The sequence below is a fragment of the Natator depressus genome, chromosome 1 (assembly GCF_965152275.1).
Source record: "Natator depressus isolate rNatDep1 chromosome 1, rNatDep2.hap1, whole genome shotgun sequence".
NCBI classification, from domain to species: Eukaryota; Metazoa; Chordata; order Testudines; family Cheloniidae; genus Natator; species Natator depressus.
Genome location: NC_134234.1, coordinates 49,155,766 through 49,168,179, shown reverse-complemented (window position 1 = coordinate 49,168,179; position 12,414 = coordinate 49,155,766). Strand labels below are relative to the sequence as shown.

At 40.9% G+C, this 12,414-nt stretch overlaps 1 protein-coding gene across 1 annotated transcript in view; it reads left to right on the top strand.

The window, feature by feature from the left end:
- Positions 1–12,414, top strand: part of STARD13 (StAR related lipid transfer domain containing 13) — a 493,232-nt gene that overhangs the window by 212,861 nt on the left and 267,957 nt on the right. The window lies entirely within an intron of this gene.

The following is a 12,414-nucleotide window of genomic DNA, read 5'->3' as shown; positions in this document are numbered from 1 at the left end:
TCTTTGGGCAGATTGCTTCTGATGATGAGCTTGGAGAGTTTCGGGGGAGTGTTTGAAGACCAGAAGCGGGGGTTCAGGAAAGATTTCTTTCAGGATGGGGTCCCCATCAAGTATGACTTGTAGTTGTTTGATACACCATTTAGGTTCCAGCGTGAGGTGGTAGGTGACAACTAGGGGTGTGTGATCGGAGGGGATTTTATTTCTGTATTGAAGCAGGTTCTCTCAGGGTATTTGGGTGGTCCTTCCATGATGCAATCTACTTCCCTGGTAGAGTGTCCTTGTTTGGGAAGAGCAGTTTTGAGTGTGATAAGGCGTATATCCTGGTTATTCCCCCTGGGGCATATTCCATGGTATCTGAGTGCCTGCCTGCAGATAACAGACTTTTTGGTGTGGTTGGGGTGGATTTATGAAGGTAGGGGTGGATTTTTTGTATATAGTTATCTGTAAGGTTCCATTGTTGAAACTGGTCATGGTGTCCCTGAAGTTGATGCTGTTGTAGGTGTGTTCCAGAAAGAGTGTAATGGACGGGTGGTGGTTGTCCAGAGGATGAAAATATCATTGATGTATCTCAGGTATATCATTGGTTTCATGGTACATTTGTCCAGAAATCTACTTCGAGGTGGCCCTTAAGAGGCTTATTAGGGAGCCATCCTAGTAACAAGGGCTGATCCCCATGATTTGGACAAAGTGTGTGTTGTTGAATGTAAAATTGTTATGGGTGAGGATTGAAATGGATGCATTTGGCAATGTGTTTGGGGTGGATATCTGAGAGTTGTACATTGTCTTGTAAATATTTAAGGCAGGCAGGGGTGCTGTCATTGTGAGGGATGTTAGTGTATAGGGAGGTGACACCCACGGTGGCGAGGATGGTGTTCTCAGGGAGGTTGGTAATGTTACGGAGCTTGTAGATGAAGTCACTTGTGTCCTGGAGGAAGCTGGCCCTTTGTGCAGTGAGTGCTTTGAGGATGGTTTCTATGAGTCCTGGTATTCCTTGAGTAAGAGTGCTGTGGCCAGATATGATGGGTCTGCCTGAGTTCCCTTGTTTGTGTACCTTAGGAAGTATGTAGAAGGTCCTTGGGGTGGGTTCCTGGGGGATGTTTGTAGAGTTTCTCTTGGAGTTGTTTGTGAAAGGACTTTAAATTCCTGGGTCAAATATGGTGTGGGGTCTTCGCTGAGTCCTTTATAATAGATGGTGCCAGAGAATGGTCCCCTGAAATAGGTGTTCACTGCTTATGACAATCTGTTCAAACCTTGTATTTAGCAGGGACACTTCCTTTGAGTTCATTTCCCAGACCTGAAGAAGAGCTCTGTGTAAGCTCAAAAGCTTGTGTCTCACACCAACAGAAGTTGGTCCAATAAAAGATATTGCCTGACCCAACTTGTCACTCTTGATCATTCTCTATCAACCCCTTTTGGAATTTATGGATCTGTTGTAAACCACAGGAACATTTTATTTCCACAGTATACACATTATGGTGGTATCTTGAACAAATCGCAGTGATACAGTGTATTGAACATTATGCCAACATACTAGTAAGAGAAAAAAACGCTTCACTACTAGTTACATAATTAAATACTTTGAAACTGTATTCAGCTTGGGTTCAAATTTAGCAGACAAAGCAGTTCGTGTCTGCCATCCCTATCCTCCTATAACTTTTGTGACTTCATTCACTTGCATTAGCCAAATAGGTCAAGGCCAGAGGCATGTGGGTTGATACTAAATCCCACGTGACAAGATCCATGAGGAACAGCATTAACTGAAATGTGCCATGTTAGCCTTTTGAGAAGATCAGTCTTGATAAGCAAGAGTATTGCAGAGTGATGGTGACAGAGAAGCAGTGTTTCTGAAAGCAAGACAAAACCACCAAATCAAATACAACATTAGAGCCGCAAGTCACAGAAAGAATCAAGTCAGTTGTGACAGGTATGATGGAAGGGATTAATGAAACCCCTTTTTTGGAGTACTTTCTGCTTATGCTTCTTATACTGATAGCAGGTAGATGTTCCTGATGCACTAAAAGTAAATCCTTGTACTAAATGGGCCTTGGCTCTTAAAACTTGGATCTAGCCTCTATTATAATTTTTGGAAGTTTATGAGGAAGATTATCAACTGCTGAAAATCTGCATAATTCCATTCTGTAAATTAATCGGAGAACTTTTTGATGTTTAAACGTGATAAATGATAACTTACTAAAATGGCTGCTCTTCTAATATAAACTATATTCGCTTTGTTTTCTTTTGATGGCAGTTTTAATATTGTTAAAAATGGTTTTCATCATTGTAGACATTAAGATACAACAGAATTTGTTCCAATCGCTCAGACAGAGACAAACACCTACAAGATCTTTATCAAGCATTCTTAAAACTACAATACCCACCTGGGGAAGTGAGGAAACAGATTGACAGAGCAAGATGGGTACCCAGAAGTCACCTCCTACAGGACAGGCCCAACAAGGAAAATAACAGAACACCACTGGCCATCACATACAGCCCCCAGCTAAAACCTCTCCCGCACATCATCAGCGATGTGCAACCTATCCTGGAAGACGATCCCTCACTCTAACAGACCTTGGGAGGCAGGCCAGTCCTCACTTACAGACAGCCCCCCCCCAACCTGAAGCAAATATTCACCAGCAATTACAGACCACAGAAACACTAACGCAGCAACCAATCCCTGTAACAAACCTCATTGCCTACCCTGACCCCGTATCTACTCTAGCGACATCATCAGAGGACCCAACCACATCAGTCACACCATCAGGGACTCATTCACCTGCACATCTACTAATGTGTTAGATGCCATCCTGAGCCAGCAATGCCCCTCTGCCAAGTACATTGGCCAAACCGGACAGTCTCTACATAAAAGAATAAATGGACACAAATTGGACATCAGGAATGGTAACATACAAAAGCCAGTAGGAGAACACTTCAATCTTCCTGGACATTCTATAACAGATTTAAAAGTAGCCATACTTGAACAAAAAACCTTCAGAAACAGACTTCAAAGAGAAACTTCAGAACTAAAATTCATTTGAAAATTTAACACCATTAATTTGGGCTTGAATAGGGACTGGGAGTGGTTGGCTCACTACAAAAGCAACTTTCCCTCTCCTGGAATTGACACCTCCTCATCAATTACTGGGAGTGGACTACATCCACCCTGATTGAATTGGCCATGTCAACACTGGTTCTCCACTTCTCTTCATGTGTCAGTATAATAATACTTGCATCTGTAATTTTCACTCCATGCATCTGAAGAAGTGCATTTTTTACCCACGAAAGCTTATGCCCAAATAAATCTGTTAGTCTTTAAGTTGCCACCGGACTCCTTGTTGTTTTTATAGACTTTATTGTTACTCTGCTTCAATTATTGCAAACCTTTTTTTCCCTCTAATTAACAGGTTATTTAAAAATTGTCACTCTGAAGTCCTTTTCAGCTACATTTCTATTTGATCAAAACTTCAAACACTACACCAGCACTAAACGTTGCCTTGGCTCCCAAGTCTCTGCCTCATCTCAATGATGAATACACTAGCTGGCCAAATGTCCCCAGTACATGGCTTATTAAAAACCTTCCATTACATATCTGCATGATTCAGTGGATCAGAATATATACAAAGTAGTAGTAGGTAGAGGATAAAGAACCATACAAATCTGGTCTTCTCTGACAGTTGATCTGGACTTGGAGAAAATCTAGGGGAAGAACTTGAAGAAAACATTTGTAGTGGAAAAAAGGTAATAACAATGGAGGCTATGTTCAAGTTTTAAGAGACAAGGGTAATTTAGTACAGGGATTTATTTTTAGGATATGTCCTTCACCTTACCAATTAAAATATTATGCTAGAGAAAACTGTATTTAGATCTTTATTAATAAGGAACAAATTATTTTAATACATTATTTAATGATGAAATTACCCTGAAGCCTTTGAAATTACATACAGTGACTAACTCTACTTTTGTACTTGCAGGCAAAATTTACAATTTTCTGGATTTTTAGAGCTGAACTTTGAAATGTCCAGGAAGTTTCAATGAACTTTGAATTTGAATGGGAGTTGGACGTTTAACTCCTTTAGGATCATTTAAAATCCTAGCCTAAAATATTAACTTCAATTCCATTTTCTTTTGTTGCACAATGTAAAAAATTCTGCACGCTGCAGATATCTGGATTCTGTGAGACAGAAACCAGGAAGGGCAATGCAATTTGTGTCACTTTGCCACTATAATAAGAAATAATTTATGGTCTTTAAATTGAACCCTTTGCCAAGACACCAAAAGAGAAACCCACTTCTTTTTATGTACATTCTTACTCTGATTGCTACTTGAAACTTTTCATGAGTATAGGGGAAACAATATGAAGTGGTGGAGTTTTAAAATGTTTGTGACTTCCATTAAAACACTGTCACTTCAATGCTTATACAAAATTGAATATATTTATGAAAGGTTTCTATTTTGATAACATTGCAGAATGCAGGTTTGATCTATGCGGCTAGATGCACACATCTCAATTAGTTCTTTTTCTAAAGCAATAAAAGTGCCTTTAGGGTCATCCATTAAAGATGTCTATAGTGGGGTTTTTTAAAATCTTTTTATATTCACCTATGACAATGGATTAAATCCTACATGCCTTTCTCTAGTGAGTACACCCATTGAACTCAAGTGTACTGATCCATCTAGATTTGACTTTTAGACAGCTAGAAATTCAGGTCATGTGACTTTTCCACAGCAGCCAGAGTAGTATTAATGATTTTTATTATTTGTACAGTATCAACAGTGTGCTAGGTGCTTATGTCTAGGGTCCTAAGGTAACCATCTGCCACTGTGATAGCTCTGTCATAAGCTGATATGGAGAAAACATTTTTAGTGCTTGTGCAGGATTTTTGTTAAACATGGTGCCATGCAACAGAATCTGCAATGAACAGCACTTGGTTTGGCCTACAGCTGGAAATTTACATGAATTCCATGGATTATGTTTAGGGGATGGGTTTATTTAGGAACCAATGGTTGTTGGTTATTATAATGAAAGTCATGTGGTTCATGATCCATTTTCTCTGAGGCTGGTCTAGGGATACCATGGGCCCAGTCCTGCCATAAATAGTCCCACTGAAGTCAATTATTCACAGAAGGAAGGGGACCAGGATTTGGTCCAATGGTAGTGTTACCTTCTAAATGGTTTCCCTGACCAGTGTAGAATATGTTCTTAATGCCACATTATTTAAAAACTTTATTTTGAGAAAAATCTTGAGTACAGTAATGTGTTACGCACTGTTCCTTATTACTTAGGGCATGTTTCTACCCTCCATTAGTAGCTTCAACTCTCTGTGTGGTGCAGATCAACATGTCCATTGAAAAACTGCCTGATGCTGTTTATACCATTCATTGGAGGGCAGGATGAAATCCTGAGTGATTGACTTGTCTTATAAGTGTCAGAAGATAGTAAGGCACAGATCCTCAAATGTATTTAGGAGTTTGAGGATCTGGGCAAAAGTCCCTTATTTTGCACAACTATATAGTCCTGATATCTGTTGAGTTTTCTTTTTCTATCAATCTTGTAAAAATGTCTAGCAAAAATGCTGATCTGGTGACTCAGTTTTGTATGTGAATTTCTAGATTGCTCCTTTAGAACAGGGTGTATATATATGTATAGTTTTAAATCAATGTCTAGCAAACTATTTAATCAATAATATTAACAACAAGCATGATTTCCAGTCTATTCCAAGCAAAGTTAAGTGATGTCCTTCCATAACTATTAATCAACAAGAAAAGTCATCTAACTATATCATATGCCATCTTCAGACAACGTTATGCTTCATAACTGTGCTGCAATTTTTTTCCATAGACTGTAAACCCATAGAATAGAAAACCCTGTTTTTATTAGCATCAGATGTCAAATGGGCCTGTCAAAATGCCAGGGTTTATTAGATAACAATGATATTTTTGAGTCCCTATCTATGTTGAATTAACTTCTTGGCTTTTTATGAAATGTCGAAAGAATCACTTTCATGTTGTACAAATAACCTAATTATTTTTCTTCTTCTTTTGATGGAGTGATTTGCTTGGAATCAGTGATTGGAGTTTGACAGATGTTCTCAAATACCACTGTCAGATTTGAAATGTTTACAGTTTGGTTTTAAAATGGCTAATAACTAATGAAATTTGATGGGGGAAGAGGGAAGTAAAATTCTTGGACACAACTGTCATTTTTATTTTTGTGAAAGTGGCAGATGAAGTTACAGGACTGGCTAGCATTGCAGAATCATTGTGCTGTTGCAGATTACAATAATCCTGAGTCCATTAGAGTTCCCATTTCGTAGTCATTTTCATTGTCAGAAAAGGCTTTTATGTGACAAGAAGCTTACTAGGACAAAATCTTACATTATTAAATCATCTAATCCGGTTGTACCATGTGGGTTTCATGCCCACACTATTTATGCATGTCAGAAATAGTGTATATTTGAGGAAAAAATCTTTTGAGCATGTTGATCTGTTTTCATTGCTGGATTTATATTACTGGTGTTTTCCTCCTATCCATTTCCACATCATTTTAATTGTTTGCATAACTTATATATGTGAAATTGCTTTCAGGGATATCTTTAGAATTTTGGATTATTCTTGGGGGTTGGGGGGTGCATCTACACAATCTCCTTTTCTTTACCTGCCCACACACTATGAATCATCTTTCCTGCTCTCTTTTGCCACATACCCCAAATATTCTTTCCCTGATTCAGAAAGGTGGCTTCAATGGGACCAATCGTGCTTAAAGTTATGCCTGTTTTAAAGTATCTTGCTAAACCAAGACTTTTCCCCTCTCCTGCTTAGCATGGTCTGGGAAAGGCCTGGCAGCCAGGACTTTGCCCAGAGTGAGCTAGCAGAGATCACACTAGACACAGTAGATAGAGCTGCCAGTGGAGCAGGGATCAGTGTTCTCAGACCGGAGACCCACCAGGTGAGGAGCTGTCTACTAAATTGTTGGCTGTTCTGAGAGCAGAGAGATAACAGACACACACATGCCAAGTGCTTTAAAACAGAGCTAGAGAATGACCTCCCACTCAGGTTTCCCATATTACACGTCCTTTTCTTTTGTAGGAACTGGAAGACCAAGAACTCTGAGTTTTTAACTTAATTCCACAGTGGCCCCAAATGAACTCAGGGCCCCACCCTTGATCATACATTTCTCAGATTCCATAAACCAGACTTCATCAATGTCCTGTGATCATAAAACAAAGCGGGTCTGAGTCCTCTCTCACAGAGGTGAATTAGAAGTGAATCCATTGAGGTCACTGATGTAAAAGTGGTATGAGAGGAGGACTGAGGCCAATGTCTATCGGTAAACTCCTGGTTTCTGTATTCTGGTTTTTATAGCTCAGGTAAATGGTTTTATCAATGAAAGATATTTGTCTTTGGATTCTATTTAACACTTCCATTTGCAAAATTACTACAGCTGGAGTTGTTAGTGAATTTTCTTCATTATTGAGAACAGCAGGTGCTGGAAACTTGCACTAATCTAGTCCATGGTTTCTGTGGATTTGATTGGATATTGCCATGCAGTTCAGATGGGATGCTAGTGCTCCAACAAATGTATTTTGTTCGACAGTCAGTTATATAGTGCCTTACTATTACAATTTCCATAAATCACTTTTAATGTGGAAGATTTCTGTTGCCATCTGGGTTTGCTCCAATTACAATTTGCATCTTTTGTTGTTTGCTGTTCTAAAAAGACACTGGAAGTTGTTGTAGCCTGACTTTGATTGGAAAATAACTGGTGCCCCTAGGGCTATGTTAGAACACTAAAACTGAGGATGAGGGCAGGACTGTGTTATTATTTATTTTGATTTATATACTCTGAGAAAGTACTTATTCCTGGACTTAGGTGCTCTGATTTAAAACCACAAACTAAACTAAACAAATAAAATCTAGCAGTTTATCCCTGACTTAAACAACAAAGTTAACCAGGTTTCAGAGTAACAGCCGTGTTAGTCTGTATTCGCAAAAAGAAAAGGAGTACTTGTGGCACCTTAGAGACTAACCAATTTATTTGAGCATAAGCTTTCGTGAGCTACAGCTCACTTCATCGGACGCGTACTGTGGAAAGTGTAGAAGATCTTTTTATACACACAACGCATGAAAAAAATATCTCCCCCCACCCCACTCTCCTGCTGGTAATAGCTTATCTAAAATGATCACTCTCCTTACAATGTGCATGACCATCAAGGTGGGCCATTTCCAGCACAAATCCAGGGTTTAACAAGAACGTCTGGGCGGGGGGGGGTAGGAAAAAACAAGGGGAAATAGGTTACCTTGCATAATGACTTAGCCACTCCCAGTCTCTATTCAAGCCTAAGTTAATTGTATCCAATTTGCAAATGAATTCCAATTCAACAGTTTCTCGCTGGAGTCTGGATTTGAAGTTTTTTTGTTGTAATATAGCAACTTTCATGTCTGTAATCGCGTGACCAGAGAGATTGAAGTGTTCTCCGACTGGTTTATGAATGTTATAATTCTTGACATCTGATTTGTGTCCATTTATTCTTTTACGTAGAGACTGTCCAGTTTGACCAATGTACATGGCAGAGGGGCATTGCTGGCACATGATGGCATATATCACATTGGTGGATGTGCAGGTGAACGAGCCTCTGATAGTGTGGCTGATGTTATTAGGCCCTGTGATGGTGTCCCCTGAATAGATATGTGGGCACAGTTGGCAACGGGCTTCGTTGCAAGGATAGGTTCCTGGGTTAGAGGTTCTGTTGTGTGGTATGTGGTTGCTGGTGAGTATTTGCTTCAGGTTGGGGGGCTGTCTGTAGGCAAGGACTGGCCTGTCTCCCAAGATTTGTGAGAGTGTTGGGTCATCCTTCAGGATAGGTTGTAGATCCTTAATAATGCGTTGGAGGGGTTTTAGTTGGGGGCTGAAGGTGACGGCTAGTGGCGTTCTGTTATTTTCTTTGTTAGGCCTGTCCTGTAGTAGGTGACTTCTGGGAACTCTTCTGGCTCTATCAATCTGTTTCTTCATTTCCGCAGGTAGGTATTGTAGTTGTAAGAATGCTTGATAGAGATCTTGTAGGTGTTTGTCTCTGTCTGAGGGGTTGGAGCAAATGCGGTTGTATCGCAGAGCTTGGCTGTAGACAGTGGATCATGTGGTGTGGTCAGGGTGAAAGCTGGAGGCATGTAGGTAGGAATAGCGGTCAGTAGGTTTCCGGTATAGGGTGGTGTTTATGTGACCATCGTTTATTAGCACTGTAGTGTCCAGGAAGTGGATCTCTTGTGTGGACTGGACCAGGCTGAGGTTGATGGTGGGATGGAAATTGTTGAAATCATGGTGGAATTCCTCAAGGGCTTCTTTTCCATGGGTCCAGATGATAAGATGTCATCAATATAGCGCAAGTAGAGTAGGGGCGTTAAGGGACGAGAGGTGAGGAAGCGTTGTTCTAAGTCAGCCATAATAATGTTGGCATACTGTGGGGCCATGCGGGTACCCATAGCAGTGCCGCTGATTTGAAGGTATACATTGTCCCCAAATGTAAAATACTTATGGGTAAGGACAAAGTCACAAAGTTCAGCCACCGGGTTAGCGGTGACATTATCGGGGATAGTGTTCTTGACGGCTTGTAGTCCATCTTTGTGTGGAATGTTGGTGTAGAGGGCTTCTACATCCATTGTGGCCAGGATGGTGTTATCAGGAAGATCACCGATGGATTGTAGTTTCCTCAGGAAGTCAGTGGTGTCTCGAAGGTAGCTGGGAGTGCTGGTAGCGTAGGGTCTGAGGAGGGAGTCTACATAGCCAGACAATCCTGCTGTCAGGGTGCCAATGCCTGAGATGATGGGGCGCCCAGGATTTCCAGGTTTATGGATCTTGGGTAGTAGATAGAATATCCCAGATCGGGGTTCCAGGGGTGTGTCTGTGCAGATTTGATCTTGTGCTTTTTCAGGGAGTTTCTTGAGCAAATGCTGTAGTTTCTTTTGGTAACTCTCAGTGGGATCAGAGGGTAATGGCTTGTAGAAAGTGGTGTTGGAGAGCTGCCGAGCAGCCTCTTGTTCATATTCCGATCTATTCATGATGACAACAGCACCTCCTTTGTCAGCCTTTTTGATTATGATGTCAGATTTGTTTCTGAGGCTGTGGATGGCATTGTGTTCTGCACGGCTGAGGTTATGGGGCAAGTGATGCTGCTTTTCCACAATTTCAGCCCGTGCATGTCGGCGGAAGCACTCTATGTAGAAGTCCAGTCCGTTGGTTCGACCTTCAGGAGGAGTCCACCTTGAATCCTTCTTTTTGTAGTGTTGGTAGGGAGGTCTCTGTGGATTAGTATGTTGTTCAGAGGTATGTTGGAAATATTCCTTGAGTCGGAGACGTCGAAAATAGGATTCTAGGTCACCACAGAACTGTATCATGTTCGTGGGGGTGGAGGGGCAGAAGGAGAGGCCCCGAGATAGGACAGCTGCTTCTGCTGGGCCAAGAGTATAGTTGGATAGGTTAACAATATTGCTGGGTGGGTTGAGGGAACCATTGCTGTGGCCCCTTGTGGCATGTAGTAGTTTAGAAAGTTTAGTGTCCTTTTTCTTTTGTAGAGAAGGAAAGTGTGTGTTGTAAATGGCTTGTCTAGTTTTAGTAAAGTCCAGCCACGAGGAAGTTTGTGTGGAAGGTTGGTTTTTTATGAGAGTATCCATTTTTGAGAGCTCATTCTTAATCTTTCCCTGTTTGCTGTAGAGGATGTTGATCAGGTGGTTCCGCAGTTTTTCTCAAAGAAAGAAGAGAAACTTTCTTTGAGAGAAACTGCGGAACCACCTGATCAACATCCTCTACAGCAAACAGGGAAAGATTAAGAATGAGCTCTCAAAAATGGATACTCTCATAAAAAACCAAACTTCCTCGTGGCTGGACTTTATGAAAACTAGACAAACCCTGGATTTGTGCTGGAAATGGCCCACCTTGATTATCATACACATTGTAAGGAGAGTGGTCACTTTAGATAAGCTATTACCAGCAGGAGAGTGGGGTGGGGGGAGGTATTTTTTCATGCTTTGTGTGTATAAAAAATCTTCTACACTTTCCACAGTATGCATCCAATGAAGTGAGCTGTAGCTCACGAAAGCTTATGCTCAAATAAATTGGTTAGTCTCTAAAGTTAACCAGGTATTAGATAGTTGACCTCAGTCCCAAATGCATCTCAACTTTCTCCAACAGCTTTGAAACATAGATGGACCTTGACCTAATTCAGATCTTGTCAGAGGTAAGCGAGAATTACAAAGCTGAGGGCTCTTTATGGAGAATACCACCAATACTGATCCTTTTAAACTGAGGAGGTCCCTAGCTTGAGCACCTCTGCTGATTGTATCTGTGAGAGTATGGCTCAGGGAGAGCAGTGCTCTATCAAGCAGGCAAGTCTAAGGCCATGTAGGGGTTTTATAGGCTGACATAAACTCCTCAGATTTCATCTAGAAGCTCATTGCAGATCATGAAGCGCTGGTGTAATGTGCTCCCAGTGAGACACACTGCACCAAAAGCAGGCGGCCACACCGTGTACCACCTTCCATTTCTGCACAGACTCAAGCTTTTGTTCCATTGCTATAGTCTGATCCTGAGATGACAAAATCCTAGATAATAGAAATGGTTTCAGCTCCAGAAGAAGAGGTTGCAACCTTCTAACCAAATGTAAGTGGAAAAGAGTTCTGGCCGCTGCTTGTATCTCCTCATCTAACAGCTTTTGGGGATCTAACCAGTGATGATATCTCCAACATTGCTTCCAGTTGCTGTCTCCAATTGAGCACCATCACCTAAATCACTGGATTGAGTTTACAGCCAGCTAGTTCTTCTGCCTGTACTGCCTAGGAATTGGGTAGTATCCCTTTAAATAGTTTGTGAGCCCTCTAGAGGGCATCCTTGTCTTCTGTTGCAGAAGCCCCCAGGACCTAACAGAGTATCCATGTATATATGTAACTAGGCCGTGTATGTTTGTATGTAATTAGTAAACATGGTTATTTAGAACCCAACTCTGTCCATGTTGTTTGACCTAACCCCAACCACTTTTAGAGTTAGCTAATACACGTTAATTGTCGTTAAATCTCGCTCCCATGCTAAGCTAAACCCAACCTAACCTTGACTACTTTTGCTAAACAAAATCTAAACTGTGATCATAACGGGGCTTTTACAAAGTAAAATTGTCTTGCGGTATTTCCTAGGTTGGGAAAACAGCTCCATGCTGCCTCACCTAGAAAGAGTGGTTTTTTTTCTAGTGTCAAAATCAGATTCAAGACTCACTGAATTTGTCAGACCACTCTGTTTATTAGCAAAGCGCTTTGCCAATGCACCCAGATATATGTGAGCCTTCTGCAAAAGCTCAAGCTAACTTATTTATACAGATAAGCCAAAGCCAATTTAACATAGGAGACAAAAGGAAGCAGAAACTGACAAGTATACAT